The sequence below is a fragment of the Bufo bufo genome, unplaced genomic scaffold (assembly GCF_905171765.1).
Source record: "Bufo bufo unplaced genomic scaffold, aBufBuf1.1, whole genome shotgun sequence".
NCBI lineage: Eukaryota > Metazoa > Chordata > Amphibia > Anura > Bufonidae > Bufo > Bufo bufo.
This window is the reverse complement of record NW_024400105.1, coordinates 119,919-139,416: the sequence shown is the minus strand read 5'-3', so window position 1 is coordinate 139,416 and position 19,498 is coordinate 119,919. Positions and strand designations below refer to the sequence as shown.

General features: G+C 42.6%; 8 non-coding genes across 8 annotated transcripts; all 8 read left to right on the top strand.

The window, feature by feature from the left end:
- Nucleotides 1-1,409: 1,409 nt before the first annotated feature.
- On the top strand, nt 1,410-1,595 carry LOC120983554. The gene has a single exon (XR_005775123.1). It is a non-coding gene; the product is annotated as a U2 spliceosomal RNA (small nuclear RNA).
- A 2,630-nt stretch (nt 1,596-4,225) lies between these two features.
- LOC120983518 lies at nt 4,226-4,419 on the top strand. The gene has a single exon (XR_005775093.1). It is a non-coding gene; the product is annotated as a U2 spliceosomal RNA (small nuclear RNA).
- A 1,030-nt stretch (nt 4,420-5,449) lies between these two features.
- Nucleotides 5,450-5,640, top strand: LOC120983589. The gene has a single exon (XR_005775132.1). It is a non-coding gene; the product is annotated as a U2 spliceosomal RNA (small nuclear RNA).
- A 1,030-nt stretch (nt 5,641-6,670) lies between these two features.
- Nucleotides 6,671-6,861, top strand: LOC120983587. The gene has a single exon (XR_005775130.1). It is a non-coding gene; the product is annotated as a U2 spliceosomal RNA (small nuclear RNA).
- A 1,031-nt stretch (nt 6,862-7,892) lies between these two features.
- Nucleotides 7,893-8,083, top strand: LOC120983577. Its single transcript, XR_005775129.1, has one exon. It is a non-coding gene; the product is annotated as a U2 spliceosomal RNA (small nuclear RNA).
- A 2,629-nt stretch (nt 8,084-10,712) lies between these two features.
- On the top strand, nt 10,713-10,908 carry LOC120983532. The gene has a single exon (XR_005775107.1). It is a non-coding gene; the product is annotated as a U2 spliceosomal RNA (small nuclear RNA).
- Nucleotides 10,909-11,938: 1,030 nt separating this feature from the next.
- LOC120983565 lies at nt 11,939-12,129 on the top strand. The gene has a single exon (XR_005775127.1). It is a non-coding gene; the product is annotated as a U2 spliceosomal RNA (small nuclear RNA).
- Nucleotides 12,130-14,749: 2,620 nt separating this feature from the next.
- LOC120983557 lies at nt 14,750-14,947 on the top strand. Its single transcript, XR_005775125.1, has one exon. It is a non-coding gene; the product is annotated as a U2 spliceosomal RNA (small nuclear RNA).
- The last annotated feature ends 4,551 nt before the right edge of the window (nt 14,948-19,498 follow it).

Genomic DNA, 19,498 nt, shown 5'->3' with positions numbered 1-19,498 from the left:
TGTGCCCCCTTGCTGCTATAGGGGATAGGCTTAGTCCCCGGGCAACGAGAGGCGATCACCCTACCTGCCTACTACTTCGGTGGTGGGTGAGGGATCCAAAGTTCCTGTGACGTACCGGTCGAGAGGATGGCTGAAATGGATGACCAGAGTCCTGACCTGGGAGAAGTTCCTGATTACCAGAGAATCAGAAATGGAATTCGTTTTCTGCTGATGGATCCAGAAAAGAAAGAAAAAGGATTAACCTTTCTTGTGGAGGAGATCCTGTACCGGCTGATTGAGATCCGGAGAGAACTCGTATTGTCTATGTTGGAGTTTCCAAGACGAGGACTATACGATGTGGTGTTTGCTACTGAGGACATTTGCACGACGGTATTAAAAAGACTGGAACAAGTTGGACTTGACCCTATTCTACATGGAGTTAAAGTTTTGGCGCATTACCCAAGGAAAGAAAGACTGGTGACGGTGCGGATGTTTAGTCCGTATATTCCAGAAGAGGACATTTTGGGTTTTTTGCAAAGACATTGTGAAAAAGTGATCCCAAATGGGAAAGTATATAACAAATTCGGTTTTTGGACTACAAAATGGAAGTACCTTGTTAAGTTTAGGGAAGATTCTAGGGGGGAAATTATTTTACCACCTGGGAGGTTTAAGATTGGTACTGTAAATGGTGAATTGTTTTTTAACGGAATGTCTTCCTTTTGCAGAAATTGTAAGAGGTATGGCCATTTAAAAGATGAGTGTAATGATCAATGGTGTTCAAAATGTGAGGAGATAGGTCATTTAGCTGAGACTTGTAAGAAAGCTAGGAAATGTAACTTGTGTGGACAGGTAGGACATGTATATTCCTCTTGTACACAGAAGAAAGAGAAGGAAGGGAATAAAAAAGAAGAGAAAAGGAGGACAGAAGCAGTGGAAAAGGAGGAAAGTAAAAAGAGGAAGGAAATAGAACAAAAAGTGGAGAGTAAGGTAATGACAAAAAGAGCAATTAAAGGGCAAGAGAGCTTTGATAGGGAGAAATTAGAGGAAGCAAAGAGAATAGAAGAAGGAAGATTACAAATGGCAAAGTGGAATATAGGGGAGGAAGAAAAAAGGAGAATAGAGCATAGAGGTTTTATAGCACTTGAAATAGCAAAAGTGAAAAAGTTAGGACAAAATTACTTTTTTACTTTAAAGGAGCAAGTATTGAAAGAATATAAGAAAGATAAAAAAGCCTTTTTTGAATATTACAATGTTAATTTGTTTGACCAAGTATCTGAAATTAAAGATAGTTGGGATGTTGATAAGTTTGTATATTATATGCATGCAAAAAATGTGAGTTTGGGAAAATATGAGAATTTTTGAAAGTAATGATTTTTTCTTCTAAATTTAATTTGTATATGTAAATATGTGTGTTTTAATAAAAATGTGCTTTCCCTGCATAAGGGATGCCAACTTAAAAAAAATCTGTTCTTATCAGTTTAATATCTGATACGTCCCCTATCTGGGGACCATATATTAAATGGATTTTTCGAACAGGGAGATGGAAAAAGAGCTTGCTCTGTCCACTCCACGCATTGACCTGGTATTGCAGTACCTCCAGGACCGGTGCACCCCTTCTAATCCAGTATGAAAAAACAGAATGAAATTGAAATGGATTGCAAGCATCATCCTTCCAGCCAAGCAAGTGGAAAGTTGTGTGTGTCGTGCCTCCTTCAGCTTCTCCTCTGTCTGCCCAGTCAGTGCAGTGTTGCTTTTTGCATATAATACCTGCATCTAGTCTGTCAATCTCCTAATTGCATCAGCTGTCGGTTGTTTCCAGCACCAAGCAACCCATTCAGCCCCAGTGTCGTCACACACACCCTGGATCCAATTAAGACTGATGATTGGTTAATTGGCTTATCACCTGAATGAATTGTTTGGACCTCCCCTCCTCCACGTTTGATTTGGGCCTGTTGTGCACACCTCGGAGGGTTGCTGAGTCGTCTCTGGCAGGCAATTGACCCTTTTTTGTATCAAGTTGGCTGGATGTAACCATTTAGCTTTTGCAGTGCTTCAATAAATGAGTAAAGTTTGCCTGTGTCTCCCTCTTGTGGATCTTTTGAACTGGATTACTTAGTGGCTAAAAAGTAGCCCAGCACTTCCTATGCAGCTGGACCTACCTTGTCTGTTCAATGGACGGAACACTGCGCGTGTCACAAGAGCCTTGTCAGGTCAAGAGGTCAAAGAGGTCAAGTAAGGTCAGCTATTGGATGACATCACAAGGGCCCTGATGGAACACTCAACAATGGTGCCGTGACATCACAATCAACAATGGTTATCCTTTTTTTTTTTTTTTTTTTTTTCCTTTCACTCACTACTATTCCTATCATGCTTTCTGCTTGGCGTGCTTTGGCACCGCACCAGGAATTTCGTGCGAAGAAAAGGCGTGTCCAAAAGTCGCGTGTGGGCGGAGCTATGCAGATAGCAAACACGAAAAGAAGCATGCTGGTGTGACTTCTGTGCGTAGGACGCGCGTGAACGTTTTCCCCGGTTTGTGAGAGAAAGAAGCCTCCCGGACTGTGTATTGGGCTGGGGACAGTAGTCTATTGCCTTCATTAGTGCTCTGCATTGGGGACCATCGGCCTGTACTGCGAACCCTTTTCAGGTTATCGCTTCTCGGCCTTTTGGCTAAGATCAAGTGTAGGGATACATCGGTCTTAGTCAGAAGGTGCCTGGGGTACCCGTCTCCTCTGCCTTGGAGGTTGGGGCCGCGCTGAAAAGTTCGGTCCTGCCTCCTTGCTGCTATTGGGGAGCGGCTTAGTCCCTGGGCAACGAGGAGCGATCACCTGCCTGCTACTTCGGTGGTAGGGCGCTACTAGTCCCTGGAACGTGGTCTTCGCTTGCTGGATGGAAGAATCGCCGGAAATGGAGATCCAGGATCCTGTGTTGGACGAAGTTCCGTCATTTGAAAGGCTCAAGAATGGCGTTCGGTTCCTGTTATTGGATACCAAGAAGAAGGAGAAAGGACTCGTATTTTTGGTGGAAGAAATTCTGTTTGGCCTTATAGAGGTACGGAAAGACATGATATTATCCATGCTTGAATTCCCAAGGCGTGGGATGTTTGATGTCATCTTCGCTACAGAAGATATATGTGCAGTTGTGGCAAAAAGACTGGAACATTTCAGATTGAGTCCGGTTATGAATGGAGTCAAGGTGATATTGCACTTTCCCAGAAGGGAGAGAGTTTTGACTGTGAGAATGTACAGCCCATACGTGGCTGAAGAAGACATTGTGACTTTCTTACTGAGGTTTTGTGACAAAGTTGATTGTAGTGGTAAAATCTACAATAAGTATGGGATCTGGTCCACAAAGTGGAAATTTTTTGTAAAATTTAAAGAGAGTTCTGAAGGAGAAGTTGTGTTTCCACCAAGTAGATTTAAACTTGGGAGTGTAAACGGTGACCTTTTCTTTAACGGAATGCAGGAATTCTGTAAAAATTGTAAAAGATACGGTCATGAAAAAGATACTTGTACTAACCAGTGGTGTTTGAGATGTGAGGAGTTTGGTCACTTAGCAGCGAATTGCAAAAAAGAAAAGAAATGTAATTTATGCGGTGAAAACGGTCATGTTTACTTGTCCTGTCCAAAGAGGAAAGGAGAAGAAACAAAAAGAAAGAGAAGAGAAGAGAGTAAACAGAGAAAAGAGGAAAGCCAAGGTGGTATTAGGAGAGTGGTGAAGGAAAGTGAGAGAGAAGAAAAGAAAATAGAGGTGAGAGAGAAAAAAGAAGTGAGGAAAGAAGTGAGAAAAGGAGAAAAAGAGGAAAAAGAAGTGAGAAAAGAAGAGAAAGGGAAAACTGGGTTTCAATACGAAACCGGGAGTGGAGAAGTAGGAAAAGAAATAGAAGAACTTACAAAAACAGGCATTGATTTGGGATGCTTGTTTAGTAAAGTAAGGAAGCTATTAGGAGAACAAAGAGTCAAGTTTTTTGAGTATTATAAGGTCCCTCAGTGTCATCAAGGGGGAGTACCAGAAAATATAAGTGCAGATATGATTTTGCATAGGAATGTGTTAAGGTTAATGGCATATTATGCCTGGAAGGGGGGTCTAAGACCAGGCTGAAAAGAATGGGAAAATTTGTGTTTCTTTTGTTGTTATATGTTTGTCATGTTTGTTAATATTATTTTTTTAGAAAATAAGAAATATAAATAAAAATTAAAAAAGAAAGTTGGTATGGATGATGAGGCGTGGGGCATAAAAAGTGTCTAGTACAATTATGCCGCGTCTTCTGACGCATCAACTAAAAAAAAATCTGTTCTTATCAGTTTAATATCTGATACGTCCCCTATCTGGGGACCATATATTAAATGGATTTTTCGAACAGGGAGATGGAAAAAGAGCTTGCTCTGTCCACTCCACGCATTGACCTGGTATTGCAGTACCTCCAGGACCGGTGCACCCCTTCTAATCCAGTATGAAAAAACAGAATGAAATTGAAATGGATTGCAAGCATCATCCTTCCAGCCAAGCAAGTGGAAAGTTGTGTGTGTCGTGCCTCCTTCAGCTTCTCCTCTGTCTGCCCAGTCAGTGCAGTGTTGCTTTTTGCATATAATACCTGCATCTAGTCTGTCAATCTCCTAATTGCATCAGCTGTCGGTTGTTTCCAGCACCAAGCAACCCATTCAGCCCCAGTGTCGTCACACACACCCTGGATCCAATTAAGACTGATGATTGGTTAATTGGCTTATCACCTGAATGAATTGTTTGGACCTCCCCTCCTCCACGTTTGATTTGGGCCTGTTGTGCACACCTCGGAGGGTTGCTGAGTCGTCTCTGGCAGGCAATTGACCCTTTTTTGTATCAAGTTGGCTGGATGTAACCATTTAGCTTTTGCAGTGCTTCAATAAATGAGTAAAGTTTGCCTGTGTCTCCCTCTTGTGGATCTTTTGAACTGGATTACTTAGTGGCTAAAAAGTAGCCCAGCACTTCCTATGCAGCTGGACCTACCTTGTCTGTTCAATGGACGGAACACTGCGCGTGTCACAAGAGCCTTGTCAGGTCAAGAGGTCAAAGAGGTCAAGTAAGGTCAGCTATTGGATGACATCACAAGGGCCCTGATGGAACACTCAACAATGGTGCCGTGACATCACAATCAACAATGGTTATCCTTTTTTTTTTTTTTTTTTTTTCCTTTCACTCACTACTATTCCTATCATGCTTTCTGCTTGGCGTGCTTTGGCACCGCACCAGGAATTTCGTGCGAAGAAAAGGCGTGTCCAAAAGTCGCGTGTGGGCGGAGCTATGCAGATAGCAAACACGAAAAGAAGCATGCTGGTGTGACTTCTGTGCGTAGGACGCGCGTGAACGTTTTCCCCGGTTTGTGAGAGAAAGAAGCCTCCCGGACTGTGTATTGGGCTGGGGACAGTAGTCTATTGCCTTCATTAGTGCTCTGCATTGGGGACCATCGGCCTGTACTGCGAACCCTTTTCAGGTTATCGCTTCTCGGCCTTTTGGCTAAGATCAAGTGTAGTATCTGTTCTTATCAGTTTAATATCTGATACGTCCCCTATCTGGGGACCATATATTAAATGGATTTTTCGAACAGGGAGATGGAAAAAGAGCTTGCTCTGTCCACTCCACGCATTGACCTGGTATTGCAGTACCTCCAGGACCGGTGCACCCCTTCTAATCCAGTATGAAAAAACAGAATGAAATTGAAATGGATTGCAAGCATCATCCTTCCAGCCAAGCAAGTGGAAAGTTGTGTGTGTCGTGCCTCCTTCAGCTTCTCCTCTGTCTGCCCAGTCAGTGCAGTGTTGCTTTTTGCATATAATACCTGCATCTAGTCTGTCAATCTCCTAATTGCATCAGCTGTCGGTTGTTTCCAGCACCAAGCAACCCATTCAGCCCCAGTGTCGTCACACACACCCTGGATCCAATTAAGACTGATGATTGGTTAATTGGCTTATCACCTGAATGAATTGTTTGGACCTCCCCTCCTCCACGTTTGATTTGGGCCTGTTGTGCACACCTCGGAGGGTTGCTGAGTCGTCTCTGGCAGGCAATTGACCCTTTTTTGTATCAAGTTGGCTGGATGTAACCATTTAGCTTTTGCAGTGCTTCAATAAATGAGTAAAGTTTGCCTGTGTCTCCCTCTTGTGGATCTTTTGAACTGGATTACTTAGTGGCTAAAAAGTAGCCCAGCACTTCCTATGCAGCTGGACCTACCTTGTCTGTTCAATGGACGGAACACTGCGCGTGTCACAAGAGCCTTGTCAGGTCAAGAGGTCAAAGAGGTCAAGTAAGGTCAGCTATTGGATGACATCACAAGGGCCCTGATGGAACACTCAACAATGGTGCCGTGACATCACAATCAACAATGGTTATCCTTTTTTTTTTTTTTTTTTTTTCCTTTCACTCACTACTATTCCTATCATGCTTTCTGCTTGGCGTGCTTTGGCACCGCACCAGGAATTTCGTGCGAAGAAAAGGCGTGTCCAAAAGTCGCGTGTGGGCGGAGCTATGCAGATAGCAAACACGAAAAGAAGCATGCTGGTGTGACTTCTGTGCGTAGGACGCGCGTGAACGTTTTCCCCGGTTTGTGAGAGAAAGAAGCCTCCCGGACTGTGTATTGGGCTGGGGACAGTAGTCTATTGCCTTCATTAGTGCTCTGCATTGGGGACCATCGGCCTGTACTGCGAACCCTTTTCAGGTTATCGCTTCTCGGCCTTTTGGCTAAGATCAAGTGTAGTATCTGTTCTTATCAGTTTAATATCTGATACGTCCCCTATCTGGGGACCATATATTAAATGGATTTTTCGAACAGGGAGATGGAAAAAGAGCTTGCTCTGTCCACTCCACGCATTGACCTGGTATTGCAGTACCTCCAGGACCGGTGCACCCCTTCTAATCCAGTATGAAAAAACAGAATGAAATTGAAATGGATTGCAAGCATCATCCTTCCAGCCAAGCAAGTGGAAAGTTGTGTGTGTCGTGCCTCCTTCAGCTTCTCCTCTGTCTGCCCAGTCAGTGCAGTGTTGCTTTTTGCATATAATACCTGCATCTAGTCTGTCAATCTCCTAATTGCATCAGCTGTCGGTTGTTTCCAGCACCAAGCAACCCATTCAGCCCCAGTGTCGTCACACACACCCTGGATCCAATTAAGACTGATGATTGGTTAATTGGCTTATCACCTGAATGAATTGTTTGGACCTCCCCTCCTCCACGTTTGATTTGGGCCTGTTGTGCACACCTCGGAGGGTTGCTGAGTCGTCTCTGGCAGGCAATTGACCCTTTTTTGTATCAAGTTGGCTGGATGTAACCATTTAGCTTTTGCAGTGCTTCAATAAATGAGTAAAGTTTGCCTGTGTCTCCCTCTTGTGGATCTTTTGAACTGGATTACTTAGTGGCTAAAAAGTAGCCCAGCACTTCCTATGCAGCTGGACCTACCTTGTCTGTTCAATGGACGGAACACTGCGCGTGTCACAAGAGCCTTGTCAGGTCAAGAGGTCAAAGAGGTCAAGTAAGGTCAGCTATTGGATGACATCACAAGGGCCCTGATGGAACACTCAACAATGGTGCCGTGACATCACAATCAACAATGGTTATCCTTTTTTTTTTTTTTTTTTTTTTCCTTTCACTCACTACTATTCCTATCATGCTTTCTGCTTGGCGTGCTTTGGCACCGCACCAGGAATTTCGTGCGAAGAAAAGGCGTGTCCAAAAGTCGCGTGTGGGCGGAGCTATGCAGATAGCAAACACGAAAAGAAGCATGCTGGTGTGACTTCTGTGCGTAGGACGCGCGTGAACGTTTTCCCCGGTTTGTGAGAGAAAGAAGCCTCCCGGACTGTGTATTGGGCTGGGGACAGTAGTCTATTGCCTTCATTAGTGCTCTGCATTGGGGACCATCGGCCTGTACTGCGAACCCTTTTCAGGTTATCGCTTCTCGGCCTTTTGGCTAAGATCAAGTGTAGTATCTGTTCTTATCAGTTTAATATCTGATACGTCCCCTATCTGGGGACCATATATTAAATGGATTTTTCGAACAGGGAGATGGAAAAAGAGCTTGCTCTGTCCACTCCACGCATTGACCTGGTATTGCAGTACCTCCAGGACCGGTGCACCCCTTCTAATCCAGTATGAAAAAACAGAATGAAATTGAAATGGATTGCAAGCATCATCCTTCCAGCCAAGCAAGTGGAAAGTTGTGTGTGTCGTGCCTCCTTCAGCTTCTCCTCTGTCTGCCCAGTCAGTGCAGTGTTGCTTTTTGCATATAATACCTGCATCTAGTCTGTCAATCTCCTAATTGCATCAGCTGTCGGTTGTTTCCAGCACCAAGCAACCCATTCAGCCCCAGTGTCGTCACACACACCCTGGATCCAATTAAGACTGATGATTGGTTAATTGGCTTATCACCTGAATGAATTGTTTGGACCTCCCCTCCTCCACGTTTGATTTGGGCCTGTTGTGCACACCTCGGAGGGTTGCTGAGTCGTCTCTGGCAGGCAATTGACCCTTTTTTGTATCAAGTTGGCTGGATGTAACCATTTAGCTTTTGCAGTGCTTCAATAAATGAGTAAAGTTTGCCTGTGTCTCCCTCTTGTGGATCTTTTGAACTGGATTACTTAGTGGCTAAAAAGTAGCCCAGCACTTCCTATGCAGCTGGACCTACCTTGTCTGTTCAATGGACGGAACACTGCGCGTGTCACAAGAGCCTTGTCAGGTCAAGAGGTCAAAGAGGTCAAGTAAGGTCAGCTATTGGATGACATCACAAGGGCCCTGATGGAACACTCAACAATGGTGCCGTGACATCACAATCAACAATGGTTATCCTTTTTTTTTTTTTTTTTTTTTCCTTTCACTCACTACTATTCCTATCATGCTTTCTGCTTGGCGTGCTTTGGCACCGCACCAGGAATTTCGTGCGAAGAAAAGGCGTGTCCAAAAGTCGCGTGTGGGCGGAGCTATGCAGATAGCAAACACGAAAAGAAGCATGCTGGTGTGACTTCTGTGCGTAGGACGCGCGTGAACGTTTTCCCCGGTTTGTGAGAGAAAGAAGCCTCCCGGACTGTGTATTGGGCTGGGGACAGTAGTCTATTGCCTTCATTAGTGCTCTGCATTGGGGACCATCGGCCTGTACTGCGAACCCTTTTCAGGTTATCGCTTCTCGGCCTTTTGGCTAAGATCAAGTGTAGGGATACATCGGTCTTAGTCAGAAGGTGCCTGGGGTACCCGTCTCCTCTGCCTTGGAGGTTGGGGCCGCGCTGAAAAGTTCGGTCCTGCCTCCTTGCTGCTATTGGGGAGCGGCTTAGTCCCTGGGCAACGAGGAGCGATCACCTGCCTGCTACTTCGGTGGTAGGGCGCTACCAGTCCCTGGAACGTGGTCTTCGCTTGCTGGATGGAAGAATCGCCGGAAATGGAGATCCAGGATCCTGTGTTGGACGAAGTTCCGTCATTTGAAAGGCTCAAGAATGGCGTTCGGTTCCTGTTATTGGATACCAAGAAGAAGGAGAAAGGACTCGTATTTTTGGTGGAAGAAATTCTGTTTGGCCTTATAGAGGTACGGAAAGACATGATATTATCCATGCTTGAATTCCCAAGGCGTGGGATGTTTGATGTCATCTTCGCTACAGAAGATATATGTGCAGTTGTGGCAAAAAGACTGGAACATTTCAGATTGAGTCCGGTTATGAATGGAGTCAAGGTGATATTGCACTTTCCCAGAAGGGAGAGAGTTTTGACTGTGAGAATGTACAGCCCATACGTGGCTGAAGAAGACATTGTGACTTTCTTACTGAGGTTTTGTGACAAAGTTGATTGTAGTGGTAAAATCTACAATAAGTATGGGATCTGGTCCACAAAGTGGAAATTTTTTGTAAAATTTAAAGAGAGTTCTGAAGGAGAAGTTGTGTTTCCACCAAGTAGATTTAAACTTGGGAGTGTAAACGGTGACCTTTTCTTTAACGGAATGCAGGAATTCTGTAAAAATTGTAAAAGATACGGTCATGAAAAAGATACTTGTACTAACCAGTGGTGTTTGAGATGTGAGGAGTTTGGTCACTTAGCAGCGAATTGCAAAAAAGAAAAGAAATGTAATTTATGCGGTGAAAACGGTCATGTTTACTTGTCCTGTCCAAAGAGGAAAGGAGAAGAAACAAAAAGAAAGAGAAGAGAAGAGAGTAAACAGAGAAAAGAGGAAAGCCAAGGTGGTATTAGGAGAGTGGTGAAGGAAAGTGAGAGAGAAGAAAAGAAAATAGAGGTGAGAGAGAAAAAAGAAGTGAGGAAAGAAGTGAGAAAAGGAGAAAAAGAGGAAAAAGAAGGGAGAAAAGAAGAGAAAGGGAAAACTGGGTTTCAATACGAAACCGGGAGTGGAGAAGTAGGAAAAGAAATAGAAGAACTTACAAAAACAGGCATTGATCTGGGATGCTTGTTTAGTAAAGTAAGGAAGCTATTAGGAGAACAAAGAGTCAAGTTTTTTGAGTATTATAAGGTCCCTCAGTGTCATCAAGGGGGAGTACCAGAAAATATAAGTGCAGATATGATTTTGCATAGGAATGTGTTAAGGTTAATGGCATATTATGCCTGGAAGGGGGGTCTAAGACCAGGCTGAAAAGAATGGGAAAATTTGTGTTTCTTTTGTTGTTATATGTTTGTCATGTTTGTTAATATTATTTTTTTAGAAAATAAGAAATATAAATAAAAATTAAAAAAGAAAGTTGGTATGGATGATGAGGCGTGGGGCATAAAAAGTGTCTAGTACAATTATGCCGCGTCTTCTGACGCATCAACTAAAAAAAAAAATCTGTTCTTATCAGTTTAATATCTGATACGTCCCCTATCTGGGGACCATATATTAAATGGATTTTTCGAACAGGGAGATGGAAAAAGAGCTTGCTCTGTCCACTCCACGCATTGACCTGGTATTGCAGTACCTCCAGGACCGGTGCACCCCTTCTAATCCAGTATGAAAAAACAGAATGAAATTGAAATGGATTGCAAGCATCATCCTTCCAGCCAAGCAAGTGGAAAGTTGTGTGTGTCGTGCCTCCTTCAGCTTCTCCTCTGTCTGCCCAGTCAGTGCAGTGTTGCTTTTTGCATATAATACCTGCATCTAGTCTGTCAATCTCCTAATTGCATCAGCTGTCGGTTGTTTCCAGCACCAAGCAACCCATTCAGCCCCAGTGTCGTCACACACACCCTGGATCCAATTAAGACTGATGATTGGTTAATTGGCTTATCACCTGAATGAATTGTTTGGACCTCCCCTCCTCCACGTTTGATTTGGGCCTGTTGTGCACACCTCGGAGGGTTGCTGAGTCGTCTCTGGCAGGCAATTGACCCTTTTTTGTATCAAGTTGGCTGGATGTAACCATTTAGCTTTTGCAGTGCTTCAATAAATGAGTAAAGTTTGCCTGTGTCTCCCTCTTGTGGATCTTTTGAACTGGATTACTTAGTGGCTAAAAAGTAGCCCAGCACTTCCTATGCAGCTGGACCTACCTTGTCTGTTCAATGGACGGAACACTGCGCGTGTCACAAGAGCCTTGTCAGGTCAAGAGGTCAAAGAGGTCAAGTAAGGTCAGCTATTGGATGACATCACAAGGGCCCTGATGGAACACTCAACAATGGTGCCGTGACATCACAATCAACAATGGTTATCCTTTTTTTTTTTTTTTTTTTTTCCTTTCACTCACTACTATTCCTATCATGCTTTCTGCTTGGCGTGCTTTGGCACCGCACCAGGAATTTCGTGCGAAGAAAAGGCGTGTCCAAAAGTCGCGTGTGGGCGGAGCTATGCAGATAGCAAACACGAAAAGAAGCATGCTGGTGTGACTTCTGTGCGTAGGACGCGCGTGAACGTTTTCCCCGGTTTGTGAGAGAAAGAAGCCTCCCGGACTGTGTATTGGGCTGGGGACAGTAGTCTATTGCCTTCATTAGTGCTCTGCATTGGGGACCATCGGCCTGTACTGCGAACCCTTTTCAGGTTATCGCTTCTCGGCCTTTTGGCTAAGATCAAGTGTAGTATCTGTTCTTATCAGTTTAATATCTGATACGTCCCCTATCTGGGGACCATATATTAAATGGATTTTTCGAACAGGGAGATGGAAAAAGAGCTTGCTCTGTCCACTCCACGCATTGACCTGGTATTGCAGTACCTCCAGGACCGGTGCACCCCTTCTAATCCAGTATGAAAAAACAGAATGAAATTGAAATGGATTGCAAGCATCATCCTTCCAGCCAAGCAAGTGGAAAGTTGTGTGTGTCGTGCCTCCTTCAGCTTCTCCTCTGTCTGCCCAGTCAGTGCAGTGTTGCTTTTTGCATATAATACCTGCATCTAGTCTGTCAATCTCCTAATTGCATCAGCTGTCGGTTGTTTCCAGCACCAAGCAACCCATTCAGCCCCAGTGTCGTCACACACACCCTGGATCCAATTAAGACTGATGATTGGTTAATTGGCTTATCACCTGAATGAATTGTTTGGACCTCCCCTCCTCCACGTTTGATTTGGGCCTGTTGTGCACACCTCGGAGGGTTGCTGAGTCGTCTCTGGCAGGCAATTGACCCTTTTTTGTATCAAGTTGGCTGGATGTAACCATTTAGCTTTTGCAGTGCTTCAATAAATGAGTAAAGTTTGCCTGTGTCTCCCTCTTGTGGATCTTTTGAACTGGATTACTTAGTGGCTAAAAAGTAGCCCAGCACTTCCTATGCAGCTGGACCTACCTTGTCTGTTCAATGGACGGAACACTGCGCGTGTCACAAGAGCCTTGTCAGGTCAAGAGGTCAAAGAGGTCAAGTAAGGTCAGCTATTGGATGACATCACAAGGGCCCTGATGGAACACTCAACAATGGTGCCGTGACATCACAATCAACAATGGTTATCCTTTTTTTTTTTTTTTTTTTTTCCTTTCACTCACTACTATTCCTATCATTCTTTCTGCTTGGCGTGCTTTGGCACCGCACCAGGAATTTCGTGCGAAGAAAAGGCGTGTCCAAAAGTCGCGTGTGGGCGGAGCTATGCAGATAGCAAACACGAAAAGAAGCATGCTGGTGTGACTTCTGTGCGTAGGACGCGCGTGAACGTTTTCCCCGGTTTGTGAGAGAAAGAAGCCTCCCGGACTGTGTATTGGGCTGGGGACAGTAGTCTATTGCCTTCATTAGTGCTCTGCATTGGGGACCATCGGCCTGTACTGCGAACCCTTTTCAGGTTATCGCTTCTCGGCCTTTTGGCTAAGATCAAGTGTAGGGATACATTGGGTCTTGGTCAGAAGGTGCCTGGGGTACCCGGCTGCTCGGCCTGGGGGGATCGTCTGAGTTCATAGCTCGGACTTCACCCCCCTGCTGCTATTGGGCAGTCGGCTTAGTCCCTGGGCAACGAGGAGCGATCACCTTACCTGCCTGCTGCCTCGGTAGTGGGTGAAGGGCACTGTGTCAGTTCCGGTTTTGCCTGGCGTACCATTGGAGATGGAGATGGAGGTCCCGAATCCAGACGGAGGAGGAGTTCCTGATCCTGATGATGACAGCTTTGGTCCGGGAGAAGTGCCTACGTACCAGCGGATAAGAAATGGAATCCGTTTCCTGCTACAAGACTCACAGAAAAAGGAGAAAGGACTTACTTTCCTTGTTGAGGATATCTTGGTGGGACTGTTTGGCATCCGAAAGGAGCTGATTTTGGCTATATTGGACTTTCATAAAAGAGGGTCTTATGATGTGATCCTCATTACGGAAGAAGTTTGTACCGGAGTACTCAAGAAACTTGAACTTTGCAAGTTAAGCCCAATCTTGGAGGGCGTGGCGGTATTACCGCATTTTCCGAGGAAAAAGAGACTGGTAACAGTACTTATGTATAGTCCTTACGTGTTACAAGAAGATATTATTTCCTTTTTATTAAGGTATTGTGATAAAGTTATCCCAATGGGTAAAGTGTATAACCAATTTGGTATATGGACTATGAAGTGGAAATTTGAAGTTTTGTTGCATGAAAAGGAGGAAGGGGAATTAATCTTCCCACCTGGGAGATTTAAAATTGGAAAAATTAATGGTGATTTATTTTTTAATGGCATGACTGATTTTTGTCGTAATTGCAAGCAATATGGACACATAAAAGATGATTGTACTGAACAATATTGTGCTAACTGTCAATGTATAGGTCATAGTTATGAAAATTGTAAAGAAAAAAAGAAATGCTATTTATGTGGTAAAATTGGTCACGTCCACGCTTCTTGCCCCCAAAAGAAAAAGGGGGAGGGAGGTGGAGAGGTGAGGGGAAAGCGCAAAGGAGTGGAGGAGACAGAAGCTGCTGAGGAGTCAAAAATAAGAAGGACAGTTAAAGAGAATAAGATAGAGGTAAGAGCAAGAAAGGAGTCAGGAGGAAAAATGGATACAGTAGAAAAGGAAAAATCAGAAAGTATGAAAGTGGTGGAAAAACCTAAAAATCCTTTTGAGAGAGGTTCAGAGGAGGAAGTACATAGTCAGAGAGTATGGTCAGAAATAGAAAGTGCACAGAAATCGGGGGTCAAATTACAGGCCTTATTTGCATATGTTAGGAAATCTATAATAGCTGACAAAGTGAGATTTTTTCAGCGTGCTAAGGTTCATCCATATGATCAAATAAAAATTCCAGATATAGTTACAGAAAATACGGAGTTTGATAGACGTAGTTTGTTGCTTATGTCATATTATGCATGGAAAGATGGTGCTAACCCAGATTGGTTTTGAGTTGATATGTTTTGTTTGTTTGTTTAAAAAAAAACGTTAATTTGTATTTTTATGTAAATATGTTTTAATAAAAATTATGACGTCCCCGTTTGGGGGTGCCAACTAAAAAAAAAAAAAAAAAAAAAAATCTGTTCTTATCAGTTTAATATCTGATACGTCCCCTATCTGGGGACCATATATTAAATGGATTTTTCGAACAGGGAGATGGAAAAAGAGCTTGCTCTGTCCACTCCACGCATTGACCTGGTATTGCAGTACCTCCAGGACCGGTGCACCCCTTCTAATCCAGTATGAAAAAACAGAATGAAATTGAAATGGATTGCAAGCATCATCCTTCCAGCCAAGCAAGTGGAAAGTTGTGTGTGTCGTGCCTCCTTCAGCTTCTCCTCTGTCTGCCCAGTCAGTGCAGTGTTGCTTTTTGCATATAATACCTGCATCTAGTCTGTCAATCTCCTAATTGCATCAGCTGTCGGTTGTTTCCAGCACCAAGCAACCCATTCAGCCCCAGTGTCGTCACACACACCCTGGATCCAATTAAGACTGATGATTGGTTAATTGGCTTATCACCTGAATGAATTGTTTGGACCTCCCCTCCTCCACGTTTGATTTGGGCCTGTTGTGCACACCTCGGAGGGTTGCTGAGTCGTCTCTGGCAGGCAATTGACCCTTTTTTGTATCAAGTTGGCTGGATGTAACCATTTAGCTTTTGCAGTGCTTCAATAAATGAGTAAAGTTTGCCTGTGTCTCCCTCTTGTGGATCTTTTGAACTGGATTACTTAGTGGCTAAAAAGTAGCCCAGCACTTCCTATGCAGCTGGACCTACCTTGTCTGTTCAATGGACGGAACACTGCGCGTGTCACAAGAGCCTTGTCAGGTCAAGAGGTCAAAGAGGTCAAGTAAGGTCAGCTATTGGATGACATCACAAGGGCCCTGATGGAACACTCAACAATGGTGCCGTGACATCACAATCAACAATGGTTATCCTTTTTTTTTTTTTTTTTTTTTTCCTTTCACTCACTACTATTCCTATCATGCTTTCTGCTTGGCGTGCTTTGGCACCGCACCAGGAATTTCGTGCGAAGAAAAGGCGTGTCCAAAAGTCGCGTGTGGGCGGAGCTATGCAGATAGCAAACACGAAAAGAAGCATGCTGGTGTGACTTCTGTGCGTAGGACGCGCGTGAACGTTTTCCCCGGTTTGTGAGAGAAAGAAGCCTCCCGGACTGTGTATTGGGCTGGGGACAGTAGTCTATTGCCTTCATTAGTGCTCTGCATTGGGGACCATCGGCCTGTACTGCGAACCCTTTTCAGGTTATCGCTTCTCGGCCTTTTGGCTTTCGATCAAGTGTGGTTGAGAGTCAGGAGGCAGGTATTGCAGAGGAAGTCGTGCTCTTGGCCTTGTCTGTATTGACTTGCTGCTATTGGGAGTGGACGGATACTGTGATTCCTTCAGCTGGAGGTTCGGGATTCGCTATTGGAAGAGTGCTGCTGTTTCAGGACGTGGATTCGGGACTTTTTGGCGGACTGGGAGTGATCGAAATCCTCGCTGAGGGTTTACTTTTTTGGAAAAAAGGAGAAAGATTTTGAAGATGGCATTTGTAAGGAGGAACCAAAGGCAAAATGATGATCGTCCGGATTTTTTTTCAGAGGACTTCGCTTTGAAGGATACTCTTCGTTTTTTTGTTGATCCGGCTGTGCGACAGGTAAAGGATTTATCTTTTATTTATCGGGAAATTTTATGTCCCATCCTGGATATTAAAAAAGAAGATTTTTTTTGTGTTCAAAGTTTTTATTCAAGAGGCATCTATGATGTGACCTTGGATTCAGGTTTTCTTTGTGAAAAAGCCTTTGCCCTTTATGTTACAAATAAAGGGAATCAGGCTCTAAAGGGGATAAAAGTCTCCCCATTATTTCAATTCCAATCCAGGATTTTGACTATCCAAATGTATAGTCCGTTTATTACGGACCAAGAAGTGGAGTCCTATCTATACAGGTTCTGCGAAAAAGTGACCCTAAAGAAATTGGGGTACACAGATTTCGGAGTATGGAACGGAAAAAGGATTTATAATGTAATCTTTAAGAAAGACCCATGTGAATTTGGTGGAGTCTGTAGGCCTCCTCCGATTGTGTTCATTAATCGGTGTAGAGGCTATCTGTTCTTTACCGGGATGCCCAAATATTGTAGGGCGTGTAGAAGATATGGGCACGAGGAGGTTGCCTGTAAAAGGTGTTCCGAATGTCCAGGAACTAACCATCAGGAAACCGAGTGTCCAAAAAAAAGTGAAGATCAACAACAGAATGGAGAACAACAGCAGAGTGATGGAAGTCAACAGAATGAAGATCAACATCAGAGGGAAGAACATCAACAAACTGATGGTCAGCAACATGTTGAGGTGTTGCGGCAGATTAGAGATCTACAACAAAGTGGGGGTCTAATAAATGAACAACCCCAAGGGGAAAGAAGAGATACAGAAGAGAGAGGAGTGGATGTGCCTCAAGGAGTGGTGGATGGTCAAGGAACGGAAGATCTTGTTTCAATGACAGTAGAGGCTGAAGTAAAATGTGTCATGGAGTCCCTGCAAAGTATAGCAGGTCAAAGTGGAGTGCCTTGTGGCCAAGAACATATGGAGATACAAGTAAAGAGCTTAAAAAGAGGTGTGCGAGAAGATGAAGGTGTAGATGAGGGGGAAAAAAATAGAGGTGATGAGAAAAAAAGAGCAGTGGAGAGGGAAGCGTTTGATGTGTTATCGCCTGTTAGTTCATGTGATTCTGAAAATTTGAAAATTGAGGAGTTTGAATCTGTTACCGACGAGGGCGGGGGAGTTAGCCCTATGTTGAATGTAAAAAGATGATAAAGTGTATGTCCCTGAATATTCAGGGGTTTAAGAACCCAAGGAAAAGAGTAGCGTTTTATGATTATTTAAATAACGAATGTTTTGATTTCATTTTTTTACAGGAATGTAATATAGAAAAAAGAATGAATTATGATTATTTTAAGAAATTTTGGAAAGGGAAAGCAGTTTTTTCAGGTGGAAATGAGTTAAAAAGTGATGGAGTTGGGTTTTTGTGTAGTGGCGAATGGGATATTATAAATTCGGAAGAAATCTATCCAGGTAGAATTTTGATGGTAGAAGTGGAGAAAGGAGATAAAAAATTAAAGTGTTTTTGTGTGTATGCGCATACAGAAAAACAGAAAAGAAATGAGCTATTCGATATTGTACAACTGTTTATAACCGGAAGTCAACCGATTATTATAGGGGGTGATTTCAATTGCTCGGTAGGAAATAAAAAGGATAGTTCGGCTTCTAATTGGAAAGGCTTCATAAATTCAAAGAATCTAAAAGACGTATGGGAGGTATGTGGAAAAAAGAGTGAAGATGAAATAACTTGGAGTAATAGGAGGTGTAAATCCAGGATAGATTATTTTTTTATATCTGAGCATTTTAGGGATCCGAGTTTTAAAACAGAAGTAAATTGTTTTTCAGATCATAAATTAATAATAAGTAACTTGGTTTTAGGTGGTATAGAGAATAAAAGAGCAACACACTGGAGTTTGAATGTATCGCTTTTGGAAGATGAAATGATAAGAGAGCAGTTTAAGTCTTTTTATAATAAATTAAAAGTAAGCAAGAGTTGTTTTAATGATATATCAGAATGGTGGGACTTCGCAAAAGAGCAAATAAAAAGTTTCTTTGTAAAGGTTGGAAAAAGAAAGGCGATGGTTAAAAAGCGATTATATTCTAATCTAAATGCGAAACTTCAATGTATGTTTTTGCTAAGGAAAAATGGTATAGAGGTTGAGGATGAAATAGAAGAGTTGAAAAAACAAGTTAAAAAGATTCTTAATGATAAAGGGAATGAAATTATATTTAATGCAAGGGTGAAAGTCCTAGAGCAAGATGAAAAGTGTTCTAAGTATTTTTTTAAAAAAATAACGAATAAAAAACATTTTATTGAAGCTTTAGAAGGAGAAATAAGTTTAGAAGGAAAGTTAGAGAAGGCAAAGGATTTTTATGAAAATTTATTCTCTGTCAAAAAAATTGATGAGTCCTTGAAAAATTATTTTTTAGAAGAGTTGGATAAAAATTTTAATAGAATAGATAAAGAGAGTTTGGAAAAAGATTTTACAAAAGATGAGATTGAAAATGCGATTAAGAGCTTTCAAAACTTGAAAACACCGGGCCTAGATGGATTACCAATAGAATTTTACAAAATTTTTTGGGAGGTAATCTCAGAGGAATTTTTGGGTATTTTTAAGTATATAGAAAACCGTTTGAAGGTCCCGAGGTCCTGGGAGGAGGGTTTGATTGTTTTATTACATAAAAAAGGAGAAAAACATCTTTTAAAAAATTGGAGACCCATAACGTTGTTAAACACCGATTATAAGGTTTATGCAAAAGTTTTAGCAAATAGGTTAAAGGGTGTAATAAAAACTGTTATAGATGTAGATCAATCTTGTGCGGTGCCTTTGAGAAAAATTAGTGATTCGTTGATTTTATTAAGAGATATTATTTGGGATATGAATGATAGAAATCAAAGTTTGGCTCTTATGTCCTTAGATTTCGAGAAGGCATATGATCGGGTTGCACATGAGTTTTTATTAGAAGTTTTAAAGAAAATGGGTTGTCCGGAGAAGTTGATTAGATATATTAAATTATTATATGGGAATTGTTTTAGCAAAGTGTCTATTAATGGTTTTTTATCTGGAAAAATTGCTCTTAAAAGTGGTGTAAAACAGGGATGCCCCTTATCTCCAATTTTATTTATTTGCGCTATTGAACCCCTTTTGAATGTTATCCGAAAAGATAAAGTGGTAAATGGTTTTTTTATTCCT